The sequence below is a fragment of the Chrysochloris asiatica genome, unplaced genomic scaffold (assembly GCF_000296735.1).
Source record: "Chrysochloris asiatica unplaced genomic scaffold, ChrAsi1.0 scaffold00346, whole genome shotgun sequence".
NCBI lineage: Eukaryota > Metazoa > Chordata > Mammalia > Afrosoricida > Chrysochloridae > Chrysochloris > Chrysochloris asiatica.
The window spans coordinates 1,048,067-1,063,292 of record NW_006408864.1 but is presented as its reverse complement, the minus strand read 5'-3'; positions in this window follow the sequence as shown (position 1 = coordinate 1,063,292).

Below are 15,226 nucleotides of genomic sequence, written 5' to 3'. Positions count from 1 at the left end.
GATCCTGGTGTCAGTAAGCCACTGAGAATTACTGTACTGTGACTCATATTTACAAATAATTTGTGATTGCTGATCTGAGGCCCCTAGAGTAGAGACGGCAGGTTCAGCCCCCTCACTGGGATAGAATGAGTTCTGTTCTGAGTCTGACCCCCACACTCCAGATCAGCAGTTTGAGCATCTGCCCTCTGCAGGTGGGTCCAGCCCTCAGTCTCCAGCTGCCCGACAACCTGGGGAAGGAGGCTGTGTCTTCCTCCCCACCCTCCTGGTGGGTCTCAGCCTTGACTCCATCAGAATCTCCTGAGCAATTTTCTAAAAACAACCCACTCCACTGGTGAATTTGAGTGTCTAGGGTGGGACCTGGAAGTATTCTGTACCTTTAAAAACTCCCAGGCAGTTTGGGTGCTTGCCCCCACAGAGACCCTCTGAGAGGAATGTACACCCACGGTTGCTGGCAAAGTGACGAGGTCTGTGGAGCCCTGAGCAGCTGGTTGGTGATGATTGTTACATAACTGGCCCCTTTATTCTTAAATGGGACTTGCTCCTTCCTGGTAAAGACTTCCAAATGAAAGCTATTTCTTTTGTTGACTTGCCTAATACATCTGCAATCTCTCGGATTCTGCACTCACTTTTAATGTATGTGTGGGGGCGGAGGGGAGAAGAGGTAAATAGCTCAAGTAGTTGGGTTGAGCTATTTATTGTCATATCTAATCTGGAACTGAGTGGGGTTTTGTGTGGGAGAGGAAGTAGAGGCTTGGGGATACCCAGTGAGGGCGTTTAACATTCTTGACCTCTCAGTATCACAGGTAGGTCTCGAGGTGTTTTTAGTGATGACATGCGAAAGCTTGAGAAAGAGCTCTGGGCAGAGCAGTCTCTAGACAGTGATGGAGCTGCCAAGAGCACATTGCTGATGTTGGCCCAGCTCACCCATTGTGTGTCCTGCCACCGCAGGTTAGAAAGAAAGATTGTCACATGAAAGAAATGCTGTGTGCAATTTATTTTTCCTAACTCAAGGAAGTATTCTGATCCTGTCCCTGCCAGTCAGCATGCCTGTGGGAGAGGACATGTATGCTGTGCTCAGAGAAGCAGAAATATAGGCCGTATCGTGGGGCACACACCCTTTTGGGGAGTCCTAGTATGGTACTGTGGGTTAATGCACTGGACTGCAAAGTCGGTTTGGACCACAAGGTCGGCAGTTCAAGCTCACCATTCGCTCCTCAGAAACCCTATACAGGATCATTATGGGTCAGAACTGACTCAATGGCACTTAAAAACAATACAAACAGCAATACACTTTTAGACTTTTCTTCCAGCATTTTCCCCTGGCAGCAGTGGAATGACTGTACAAATGGTTTCCGTAAGAGAAATTTGGAAAATGTATACCGATTCCTATCTCAAGTCTCTGAGAACCTGAGGCTAACTATGTTCAGATCGTGTTCTCACTTCTCCTGACCTGCTGCTCTGTGGGGAGAACGCTGGAGTTGAGAGGATTCTTACTTTCTGCTCATGATGGAAATAGAAAACAATGACTGGCTAAATTTAAAAAGAGAAAACAGGACTGCTTAAGATAATACAACTACAAATGCAAAAACAACAACTATTGTTATTTTTGGACTGACTAGCAGGGCACCAGGTCAGGCCAGTCAGCTCCACCAGCTAGTGGCAGCAGGGTTAGGGTGAGGGAGAGAGGCATGGCTGGCCGGCATGCCTGTAGAGGAGCAAGGTCAGAGAGGAGCCATCCTTGGAAGTCAGCCCTGGTCAGCGCCCCAGCCAGGGCTGAGTCACCCTGAGTAGGTTTTTCACATCAATTTGTGAGAGAACTCAGAGCACAAAAACCGCACTGCTGTTGAGTCCACTCCAAATCATAGCAGCCCTATTGGACAGGCTAGAACTGCCCCTATAGGATTTCATCTTACAGAAGCAGACTGCCACGTCTTACCATCTTTCTCTCTACAGAGGAGCTGGTGGGTTCCAACTGCAGACCTCTTCTGCTTAGCCAAGCACTTAACACTGAGTCCCCACGGCTCATTTCAAAGCCCAAGGTGAATGTGAAAAACTGACAAACTGATCAAACAAAGGAGCATCTTGTCTTTGCTGTATGTCTACTCAGAAAACTGCATCCTTCCCAGCTTTCTGTCCCATCTTCTTTAGTCATTAAGTGACTAGAGAGTCATTTAAATGTTTTAATTTTTACTAAGGAGCTCTGATAGCGGAGTGGTTATGAATTGGGCTGCGAACTGCAAGGTTAGCAGTTCGAAACTACCAGCTGCTCCATGGGAGAAAGATGAGGCGTTCTGCTCCCGTAAAGATTAACAGCCTCAGAAACCCTGTGCAGGGTCGCTATGGGTCGGAACCGACTCCACAGCACACAACAACTACAACAAGCAACTGCAAAATGTCAGACCTGTAGGTGAATGGAGGGATCTCTTTAAGACATAAGAAGTCTGGAGTTCTCTGCTGTGTGAGTGGAGTTGCAGGCTTGAATTTCAGTTGAGTAATAATATGCAAGGAACTCTGGTAGCATCATGGTTACGAGTCGGGCTGCTAACCTCAAGGTCAGTAGTTCAAAACTACCAGCCATTCATGGGAAAAAGATGAGGCTTTCTGCTCCCAAAGAATTACAGCCTTGGAAACCCTATGCAGTCGGAACTGACTCCACAACACACCACCACCACCATTACTACACAGGGTCGCTATGAGTTGGAACCGACTCAACAGCTCTTAACAACAACAACACTAGCAAAGAGGCCCCTGCCCTTCTGGGATAACATTCTGAAGAACCAGGCAAGTTCCAACTGTCTTGCCTCGTTTCCTTCTTGCTTCGAAATTGGTGTTGGTCTTTTTTCATTCTCCATTATTGTTTTATATCCTCTGTAGGGACCATGCAAAGTAGATGTTGTGTGTGTTGGACAAAATATTCTTTCCAAAGTGACTCTCCATCTAGCAATACTAGGTAACTTTACTGATATTTGCCCCACAGAAGCACTGGTTGAGAGAGTCTTTCTCGGTGTCTTCTCCAGTCCCTTGGAGGATTGGAGGGCAGCAGTTCCCTGGAGTGCAAAGACAGAGGACTTGGGTTCTTAAAATAGAATTCTATTGGCCAAATCCAGGAATAGTTCTTATATTCCAGTGCTTCCAGTACCATGCAGTAAAGGATATAACCCAGCAACCTTTCTTAAAAGTATTTTTAATATCTACATTTGCTCAAATTCATGGGTGGTTTCACTTCTTTGACCTCGGTTAGAGATTTGCTAACCCTGTAACATCCTGAGTAGCTCACTAATTTTAACTACATTAGTTGAAAGCAATCGATAACATCTGTGGCCTCGTTTCTGTAAAGAGCCTACTAAATGGTACAAAGCATTGTCAGGATAGGGCGTGCGAACATAGATGTATTTAAATTTTAACATACAAGTGTACAATGTATGGCTCATATTTCTAATAAATATACTTTGTTTCTGCCTGATTATGAGTATTCCAATACAGTAATATTTACAGTTAATACTCTCTCTGGTAGCGTAGTGGTTACGAATCGGGCTGCGAACCTTAAGGTCAGAGGTTCGAAACTACCAGCTGCTCCGCGGGAGAAAGATGAGGCTTTCTACTCCCGTAAAGATTTACACCCTCGGAAACCCTGTACAGGGTCGCTATGGGTCGGAACCGACTCGATGGCACTTAACAACAACATAACAACAACTCTCTCACAGGGCCAAACAAACGCTTAGTCTAATTTCAACCCAGCATCTTCATGTACATTTTTTTGTTGGGCCATGGCCCCTTGCTGGCATAACATGTTTCTGGAAAAGACTCAGGTCTTGCCCCCCAGTTGTAACTCTCTTGCTTTGGCTCCTGTATTGTTGCTGTGACCACTGAGTGGATTCCATCTCATAGTGACACTATGGGACACAGCACTGCCCCCAGGCTGTAACCTTTATGGGAGCAGATCACCACGTCTTTTCTCCCGTGGACCCGAACCTCTGACCTTCTGGTTTGCAGCTGAGCCCTAACTACTTGCACCACCAGGACTCATGGTGAAAGTCATCCTCAGTGCCACACAGAGCACTCCAGAGCTGCAAATGCACATATGTTGCTCAAACCACAAGGCTCAGCATTTAAATATGAGATCAGGTGCTAACTGTAACCCTAGAAGCCAGACCCTGGGTGATGTGAAGGAGGAGGGAGTTAATAAAAGTGTTCACCAGCATGGAATTCCAGTGTGTTCTGGGTGTGCTGGCCCACAGCCACCTCTCAGTGACCACCGCTGGCTGCCCGGTGCCTTAGGCGACCAGACCTGGCCACAGTTGACAAGAAAGGAGGCTGCACATCCTAGAATCTTCACTGCTCAGAATGGTAGTCTCCTCAGGAAGATGGAGCTGGGACAGCAGCCACCACTCACTTTGATCTTTTGATCACAGGGAGATACTAGGTTTTAAAAGAGCCAGGTGATTATATAGATGGATGCAGAAAAGGCATTTGACAAAATCCAGCACCCATTCCTGATAAAAACACTCAAAAAAGTAGTAATTGAAGGGGAATTCCTCAACATAATTAAGAGCATATATGCAAACCTAACAGCCAACATCATTTTCAACTGAGAGAGGCAAAGCATTCCCATTGTGAACAGGAACCAGACAATGATGCCCTTTATCACTACTACTATTCAATAGTGTGTTGGAAATCTTAGCCACAGCTATAAGGCAAGGAAGATAAATTAAAGAAATCCAAATTGGCAAAGAGGAACTCTATTTGCAGATGATATGATCAAAATGTCTCTCTATTTGCAGATGATATGATCCTATACATAGATAATCCTAAAGACTCAGCAAAAAAAAATAGTGGAACTCATTGAAAGATTCAGCAAAGTGGCAGGTGCAAGATCAATCTACAAAAGTCAGTAGGATTCCTCTAGACTAATAAAGACAGCTCTGAAAAATAAATTAAGAAAACAATACTATTTATGATAGCTACCCATAGGATGAAATATTTGGGAATAAATCTAGAGAAACAAAAGACCTATACAAAGGAAACCAAAACACTACTACAAGAAACCAAAAGGGATTTACAAAATTGGAAGACTATACCATGCTCATGGATAGGAAGACTTAACATTGTGAAAATGTCAATAATACCCAAAGCAATCTATAGTTATAATGCAATCCCAATCCAGATTCCAAAGACATTCTTTAAAGAGGTGGAAAAAACTATCACAAATTTTCTCTGGAAAGGAAAGAGACCTCAGATAAGCAAAGCACTGCTTAAGAAGAAAAAAGTTGGAGGCCTCTCACTCCCTGATCTCAAAATTAACTACACAGCCACAGTAGTCAAAACATCCTGGTACTGGTATAATAAAAGACACATAGATCAGTGGAACAGAATTAAGAATCAAGAAGTAAATGCATCTACATACAGTCAACTGATCTTTGACAAAGGGCCAAAACACACTAAATGGGGAAGAGATAGTCTTTTAAACAAATGATGCTGGCAAAACTGGAAATAGATTTTCAAAAGAATGAAACAAGATCCAGATCTCACACCTTATACAAAAGCTAATTCAATATGGATTAAAGACCTAAATGTAAATCACAGAACTATAAAGATCATCAATGAAAAAAATAGGGACAAACATAGGGGCTCTACGTTTATCTATCTACATGAGATACCAGGTTTTGTCAATTCACATCTGGTCTCCTTCATCCATCTTCATCACACATACACATATGTATGCACAAAGATGTATATGCATTTGCATTCTAATGCAACACATCTGGGTGTCACCGCATTTGTGAACAATCTCTTCCATTGTGTGCCATTTTATAGACCAGTTGGAGCAGTTCCTGTGACATAGACCTGGAACCTAACCAATTACCTTCAACTGGACTCTGATGGAAACCTTTTACATGTCAGATTAGAACTGTGGTCCATAGGGTTTTAAGTGACTGGGTTTTTGGAAGTAGATTACTAGGCTCTTCTTTCAAGGCACTGCTGGTTGGATTCAAACCTCTAACCTTTTGTTTAACGGCTGAGTGCTTAACTGGACTATCCAGGGATTTCACGGGCCTGGAACCTGAACAAATAAGGCTCATCTGCAGACATTGTCACTGGGCTACCTTAACACCTGAGCTTTGAGTTTAGATCTGTGTTTGAAATTACCACTTGTTAGCACTAAAACTTTGACCATATTCCCTACGCTCTCTGAGCCTGGTTTTCCTCATATATGAATGATGGAGAGATACCCAACATGTATTCAATAAGGCATTGCAGTAAGCAACTTCCCACAGTGCCTGCTGCACGCTGAGTGCCCAGGTTGGTATCTGTTGTATCATGGTCCTATGATCAGTGGCCCTCTACTACCCAGAGGACTGTATGCTCTGACCACAGCGACTCGGCCCCCACTGCCCCTTCATCCACTGCAGTCTCCCACTTCTTTTAGTGCTTTTGGTTCTTGCTCTATTTTTCATGTTAGACTTCATTCCAAATGCCTCAACCTTACATGGAATCGTTGCTGAAGAACTAATTGTTTCATTACTCAGTGGAAGCACCCAACTACCACTAACTCCAGTTCCTGTGTGGAATTTCTCATTGAACTCTGGGGAGTCAGCACCTCAGCGCATGCCCAGTTTGCTGTGGTCGGTGTGGTCAACAGTCATTTCCAGCATTTTCCAGCTTGATAGTAAAAATCCCAGAGTTGCACATTCAAGAAAACCCTAGGGATAAACTTGAAACCTGAGTGCCTTAGGCCTCTGTCATTTTTCCTTCTTTCTTCCTAACATGAATTCTTTTGTCATGAAGAAAAAGATGCATAGTATATTTCAAAGCAAAATTTGTCAGCCTCCCAAACTGTTATTCAACCTAATTTAACTCACCTGTCCTACTAAAACCTCCATGAGATTTTTTTCTAGATTGTGAAAAATAAGACATAAAAAGATTTGGCCTGGACATCTGGCTGGGTTGGCCAAAGAACCCTTGGGTTACTATTTATATCACTCCTTAAACTGTATTGTTACTCTTGTGTCATAAAACTGAAGAAAAATAGAAACTGGAACATGAGAAAAGTGAGCCACAACTCTCCTTTCCTACTATGCCTGACCTAGGAAGGCTTGGCCACCGTTTAGAAAGTCCAGTCCTCAGAAACACAACCTGAAGTCCAGGTCAAGGTGGCAGAGTAAACACATGCTGTGAGCCAACCTTCTGCAACAAAGACATGGGAAACTAAGTGAAACAGATACAGATGGTGACACTGAAACTCAAAGCATCATAGGCTAGGATAGCGAGGTGGAATGAGTGCTGACTGAAAGAGGAAGCTGAATGGATACAATGAGAGAGAAGAAAATAAGGTGGACTGTAGGTTGACCTGGAATGGCAGAGCCATCTTGAGCTTTTGTGAGCAGCTGTCAATACACAGGCCTGTGGGCACAGGAAACAGGTAGAGGTTGATCAAGGAGTTGTAAATCTCCCTTGTCCCAGTGCCTTCCTGGTGTCACCCTCAGCAACCCAGCAGCCAATGTCATCTCCTCTTGTTCAGCCTCTGTTGTGCCTGGGATCCAGTGCCTAGCATAGTGTCCCTGCTTCTGGAGGTATGTGAACCCCCTCTGAACTATACTACGCAAACAGCAAACAGAGAACTAACTGTGTTCACTCTTCCAGTCTCTGTCACATCCACCAGGAGACAGATGGTGAGTACCTGAGAATACACCAATATACATGACACCACAATATCTCCGAGAAAACAGACAATTTCAGGTTACACAAAGAAACAAGACAGAGTGCCTCAAATAAGCCACTAAAATACAGAGTCAGAAAATACAACACCAGAAATGGTCAGAACTATCTGATAAGGAAAAAAAAAATTAGTGTTAGACAACTTCAATGGATTGAGAGAAAGATCAAGAAAACTACAGGTGAAATCAAGGAAAACATAGACAACATGATGGGAAGTATTAGGATGCAAATTGAGAAAATAATTGAAAAAATTGGGAACATGAAAAATCAGCAATTAGAAAGCCAGAAGATTAACACTAAAACTTCAAACATCAATAATAACTGAAAGGGCAAAGAAATAGAATAGAATCAATGGAAAGCTGAAGAAAAATCCCTCAATAATCATTTCCTAATGCAACAGTCAAAGGAGCTCTGGTGGTTATGAATCAGGCTGTGAACCAGAAGATCAGCAGTTCAAAACTACCAGCTGTTCCACAGGAGAAAGATGGGACTTTCTGCTCCTGTAAAGACTTACACTCAGAAACCCTGTACAGGGTCACTATGAGTCAGAACCGACTCTACGGCACTTAATAACAAGTAAAACAGTCAGAAAAAAGAACAAAGAAAATCCAAAAAAAAACTAAAATTTATCTGTGGCACTATCAAGATGAACAACTTAACAACTTAACATGTGATAGGAATTCCAGAACTAGAAGAGATGGGGAGAAGAAAGAAAAAAAATCTCATAGAGAATACTGTCCAAGAGTCATTGGAATACAACTTCTTTAACATCATGAAAGACGAGAAGATAGCCACTCAAGAAGCTGAACAGACTCCAAACAGGATGGGCCCCAAAAGATAAACAAGACATATTATAATCAAACTTTTCAAAAGCAAAGACAAGGAAAGAATCCAGAGAACAGCTCAGGAAAAACACAGTTACCTACAAAGGAGAACTGTAAGACTAATATCTGATTTCTCAGTTTCTCAGAAGAAATCATTCAGGCAAGAAGATGATGGAATGGCATATACAAAACTCTGAAAGAGAAAAATTACCAAGAATCACATATCCAGCAAAAATATACAGCAAATGCAATGGTGAAATTAAGTCATTTTCAGACAAACAGATACTAAAAGAATTTTATAAAAACCAGACCAATCTTATCAAAAATACTAAAGGGAGTTCTTTGGACAGAGCATCAACAACAACAAACTAGCATATAATATCACCTTACTCAACCCAAATATAGAAGTATACAAATTAAAACAGACCTATAAGGCTGAAAGGAGCTCTGGTTGCCTAGAGGTTATGAGTCAGGCTGCTAATCTCACCGTCAGCAGTTCTAAACTACCAGCGGTTCCGCAGGGGAAAGATGAGGCTTTCTGCTCCCATAAAGATTTAACCGCCTCGGAAATCCTATATAGGGTCACTATAAGTCCACGGCACATAACCATAAGACTGAAAGGCGAGAACCAGAGATACAGTTGCAACAACGGAAATCTATGACGTTAAAAAAAAGGGAAAAATCCAGTTACAAAATTTCCAAATAAAGAGGAAATCAAATAGATTTCAAGAAAATAAGTAAGAAAATAAAACTAACTGTGACCCTCAAAACTAGCCCAAGCCTTACTCCTAGCCCTAGCCAGACTCTCATCCCTAACAGTAACCTCTAGTCCTAACCATAACCCTAGCAATAAACAAAGTCCTAGGCCTAGCCAACACTTAGCCATAGTCCCAACCCTAACCCTCACTTCTCACTCCTACCTATGCACTCACCCACCCACACATGTAAAATAAGAGAATGAACCTTGCCCCAAAGCAGGAAAGGGTCAATGAAGGCAGGACTGTGGCAGAGCCTCAGACCTTGTTGGGGACCTTGAAGATTTCACTGGGCTCTTCTGACTAGAGGAACAGAGACCCAGCCATGGGATGTACATGACAATAAGAAAGATGAGCTCTTTCAGTGACCTAGGCCCCAGGCCACACTTAATTTCATGGAGCATTTAAACTCACATTTGTTGTTGTGAAGTGCTGGTGAGCTTGAACTGCTGACATTGCAGTTCAAACAGCTTTGCTGTCTGGCGCATTAAACCACAGCACCACACCAGGACTCTGTTTTAAACACCCATACATTTAACTGCCTTTGTATGTGGACAAATAAGGTTTAAAAGCAAAACAACAAAAAGGCACAGCTATTGCCACCTGCCGTTCTAGTCAAAGACCCAGGAGTGAGCATACAATGGAACGTGTTAATTTGCTGCTCCCTTCCACAGTGCAAAACAATTGAACTCTCAGCTAGTAAGTGAAAGGTTGACACTTAAATCCACCCAGAGCCACCTTGGAAGAAAGGCCTGGTAATCAACTGCTGAAAAATCAACCACTGAAAAGTCTATGAAATGGTTCAATATTAGAAAAGCAGTCAGCATAATTCAGCATATAAATAAAAAAGGGAAAAGAACCACAAGATTATATCAATTGATGCAGAAAAGGCATTTGACAAAATCCAACATCCATTCTTGATAAAAACACTCAACAAAATCGGAATTGAAGGGAAATTCCTCAGCATAATTAAGAGCTATATACAACAAATCCAACAGCCAGAATTACTCTCAATGGAGAGATACTGAACGCATTCTTCTCCCAACAGGAAGTAGCTAAAGATACCCTTTATCACCACTGCTATTCAATAATGTGTTGCAAAAGTCTATGAAACAATTCTACTCTGACATATGTAAGGTCACCATGAGTCAGAACTGAGTCATCGGTAACTGACTTCCACAGTCCTGTCCCTGCAAATTGCTCATGGTATAAGAATCTCATGACACAGAGTCTGACGACAGTGTTGAAAGCTATAGTTTTTATTTGTTTGTGTTCAGTGCAACAATAGCCCCAGACTATGAGCCAACAACTTCATCTATGTTGTGTTCATTTGAAAATTTGTAGATTTCAAGATGGCAACTACTGAAGACATTTTCAAAGGTAACTGAGGGATGTTTCCACCTTACATGCTGACTTCAGGTCCTAACTCCTTAGAACGAAACCATTTTCAAAGTTCAGGTTTTTAAGGGCCCAAGAGCCAATAGCCAGCTGTATTTATTTTATGGCCTCCTTAAGACTGAGGTCAAGAATCTTCCCTACAGTGTTCAAATCATAGCATGACAAACTGTCATTGGACAGTTTCCTATTGGTATTAAACAAATAACCCTAAACTTAGGAGCAGCACAACTTTATTATCTTACAGTCTGATGTGAGACTCAATGGGTTAAAAATCAAGGTACCCAAAGAACTTTATTCTTTCCTGGATGATTGCCTTTTCCCACTGCCAGAGGTCACCCATATTTCTTGACTGGTAGCCCCTGTCATGGATTGGATTTTGTTCCCCAAAATAGACGTCAACTTAATTAGGCCATGATCCTCAGTATTGTGTAGTTGTTTTCCAACTGGTGATCTGATGTAATTATCAACCATTTTGTGATGTACTGTAAACCCTAACCTATGGTTGTGTTTGTTAAGTTAATGAGACAGACTTAGGTATAGTTTGAGTCAATCTCTTTGGACATATCAGAGAGATTAAACAAAGATGGGAGAAGATTGGTTGAAAGCCACATGGAGATCTCCAAGGAAGCACGAAACAGAGGCTGAAGAGACAAGGAACTTTCTCCAGAGCTGACAGAGAGAGCCACCTTCCTCTAGAGCCAGCACCATGAATTTGGACTTCTAGTCTCCTAAATTGTGAGGGAATAAATTTATTTGTTAAAACCATCAATTTGTGGTATTTCTGTGACAGCAGTCCTTGATAAATAAGACAGCCCCCTTCCTCCATTTTCAAAGCCAGCAATGATGAATCCCTCAGCATTTTTCTGTGGTTACATCTCGTCCTGGTTCTGATTTAATGACCCATATAATTAGATTGGGTTCACCTGGAGCATTCAGTATAATCTCGCCATCTCAATGTCCATAGCATTAATTACATCTGCAGAGTTTCTTTTGCCATGTAAGGTTCTGGGGACTATGGCATGGGAATCTTTAAGGGACCCTCATTCTGGCTAACACAGTTAGTTTTTCTGTGTATTTTTCCTTTCATTAGCAAGCAGTGAAATCTTATCATAGTTCCTAATTATGAGTATCAAGCTAAAGAATCAAATTGGCCTACCTAACCCTCATCCTAACTAGGAAGCTATTTTTTGTTTTTCAGAAACCTTTTTATTATGAATTGAGTGAAGATTTACAGAGAAGGCCACCAGTTTCATCAGAGTCATTAAATCATATACTTTGCTTCATGACAATGATTGAAATCCCCTCCATGTACCAACAGTTAACAGTATTTACCTTTATTCACTGTAATTATTGCATTCTTCCCTGTGTCTCCGTTACCTTCATACCCATATAGGGTTTCCAAGGAGTGGCTGGTGAGCTTGAACTGCTGACCTTGTGATTCAAAGCGACCTTGTAATCCAGTGCATTAACCCACAGTGGCACACCAGAACTCATGTGAACAATTCCCCTCTCTCCTTTCTCCCCATCATAGATTGTTTCTTTTATCAAGAAAACTTTTTCCAACATTGGTCTCATACAATATTTGTGATTAACTAATTTCACTTAGCTTAATGTCCTCTAGCTTCATCCATGTTGTGAGGTGTTCCACAGATCCATTGTTATTCTTCAATGTTTCATACAAACCAAAGTTTGTTTGTTTAAGCATTCTTCTGTTGATAGACATTTCTTTTTGATGTGTCTCAAATAGACCTCATATTGAAGCATCCTGTTTTCTTGTCCATTCTGTTCTCTCTGTCTCTTGGCTGGTGCATTTAATCCATTTACATTCAGTGTAATTATCTGTAGGCATTATTGATTGCTGTCATCTTACTGTTTGTTTTGTGTGTGTGTGTGGAGGAGGAAGAGAAAGAATAAACAAACAAGAACAATGAAACAACAAAAGGAATAAAACCAAACCCCCAAAACAAAAATAAAAGCAAAAAAAAAAAAATGCATTGTTGGACCTGGAGAGGAGAAACTCTGGGGGACACCTGCAAGCCACAGAACTCACAAGATGGATGTGGGAGGAATGTGACAGCCGAGTTCCTGGCCCTACATGGAGTTTCTATCCACCTCAGTGTTATCTATGTTCAGTGTGCTCAATCTCAAGTAGTTGTTGAGGCCCTTGATGGAACTGGTTTCAGTGTGTATAAGGACTACAGGGCAGCTGAGGCCAGGGTAACTGGTTAAATGCGGGTCTGGCGGCTCTATGGGTTCTGTAGGTCTGGAGCTGAGCCTATCTGATTCCAGGCACCAAAGGAACACAGCTGGCCCTAACCCCACACTGGCATGGCTCCCAATCATGAGTCTCTGAACTACCAGAGAGCATAGTGTGAGCTGGAGAAGATGATGGTGGGAACTGGCCACACCTCTGGTGAAACGAAGCATGGGGGAAAAAGAAAGAATCATACCTTTCCCATTACTTGTGTGAATCTGCTCTGCAAGGCCACTTTCTGTTGCCAAAGCTGCTCACAAGATCGTGCCGCGTCTGGCTGGCCATTCACTAGTTAGCGTTCCTCTGTTGCAGTCGCTGCTCAGTTTCTCCTCCCAGCAAGCACTGAATCCACGTCTCTAACCATTCTTCTGAAGTTCAGGGTTCCAGAATTTTCATCTGTGTTTGTTTTATTTGAGCTCTCGTATCTTTATTGTAGAGGGTCTGTGTAGTGTGTTTGCCTATTCTGCCATTTTATTGGAAGTAGGGATCTGTTTTCATGACACATCCTTTCACGAGTTATTAACCAGCTAATAGTTCATGCCCCATTGGTGTCTGTCTGTCTTAGTTACCTAGTGCTGCTATAAAAGAAATACAAGAAATGGTGGCTTTAACAAACAAATTTATTTGCTTACAGTTTAGGAAACTAGAAGTCTGAATTCATGGTGCTGTCTCTAGGGAGGAAGTTCTGGAGGAAGATCCTTGTCTCTGAGCTACTGCTCCTGGGTGAGCTTCGTGTGGCTTTGGCATTTTCCCTCGTCTCTGCTCTGCTCACTTGTTTAATCCCTCTTACAAGAGGGCTTCAAAAAGTTCATGGATAAATGGAATTAAATGATAATGGAATTTTCCCACTAACTTTTTGAAGCTCCCTTGTTGTTATTGTTGTTAAGTGCCATAGAGTCGGTTCAAACTCAGAGAGACCTGGTATAGACTGTACGGAGAGCAACTCGTGGGTTTGAACTGCTGACCTTGCAGTTCGAAGTCCAGTGATGATCCTACAGTGCCACACCAGAAGCCCCCTGGTATATCTTAAAAGAAATTGACTCAAAATACACCCTATACTAATTCTGCCTCATTAAAATAACAAAAACAACCCATTTCTAAGTAGAATTAAAACCACAGGTATAGAGATTAGGATTTACAACACATATGCTGTAGAGTCATTTCTGATTTATAGCAATCCTGCATAGGGCTTCCGGGTCTGTAAGTCTCTAGGGGAGCAGAAAGTCTCATCTTTCTCCCACAGGATGATACTTTTGAATGGCTGACCTTGAGTTGCTATATTGGAATGGTTAGTGGTGGTTATGTGCCATGGAGTCGGTGCTGACTCATAGCGACCCTATACAGGGTTTCCAAGGCTGTAAATCTTTACAGGAGTAGAAAGCTTCATCTTTCTCCTGCAGAATAGCTGGTAGTTTCAAACTACTGACCTTGAGGTTAGCAGCCCGATTGGTAACCACTATTGGAATGGTGGGGGGGGGAGCAGTGTACGCAATTCAATCCAGAATACCGTCTCTGGTCCAATCAACTGGGATGGGGGTACCAACCTGCTCAAGAAATCAGGCCTTTTGGAGTCAAGCTGTCTTCCTCTAGGCAGTGCTAACTTGTCTGAGGGGACAGGAAGAAGACCTCTGAACAAGCCAAAATTCCATGGTACAGACTTGTGCTACAGCTAACCAGAAATTCAGTGCTTTGTGGGGTTGAGAAAGTGCTCAATTTGAAGGGCTTGGGACACCATTGAGAGAGGTAAACACTAGTCTATTCTATGGATGGGAAAACTGAAGCAAAGAGCAGTAAGTCATTTGAGTCAATGATTCGAACCCAAGGAGTGTGGTACCAATGTGTGCACTTTCTACCATCTTTCAACACCTCACCACTACCCTGCTGCTGTGGAGAAAGAAAAGCAGACTGGAGAGCTTTGCTTCTCAGAATAATGACAAGTGATACATTGGTAATAACTCACTTGAAAAACAACTAGATAATTACCATCTGGTGAGAGTTAGAAATGAGTTTCTGCATTGAGATCTCAAATGCATTTTAGCAAAAATGGAGCCTTTGTATATGTCTCTTCTAAAGGCAAACTAAACAAGGGTCAGAAGATTTATGTTCAGAACACACATATTCCCAGAGCCTCCTTGTCTCCCTCAGGTCCCATTGCATTGGCCAAAATGCTGTCACATCTAGTGCCACTCCTGTACCCCCAAAAGAATGGGATTACTTGGCAAAAGGGAATGGGATTACCTACCTGGTCTGGAAAGGAGCTCTGGTAGTGTAGTGGTTAC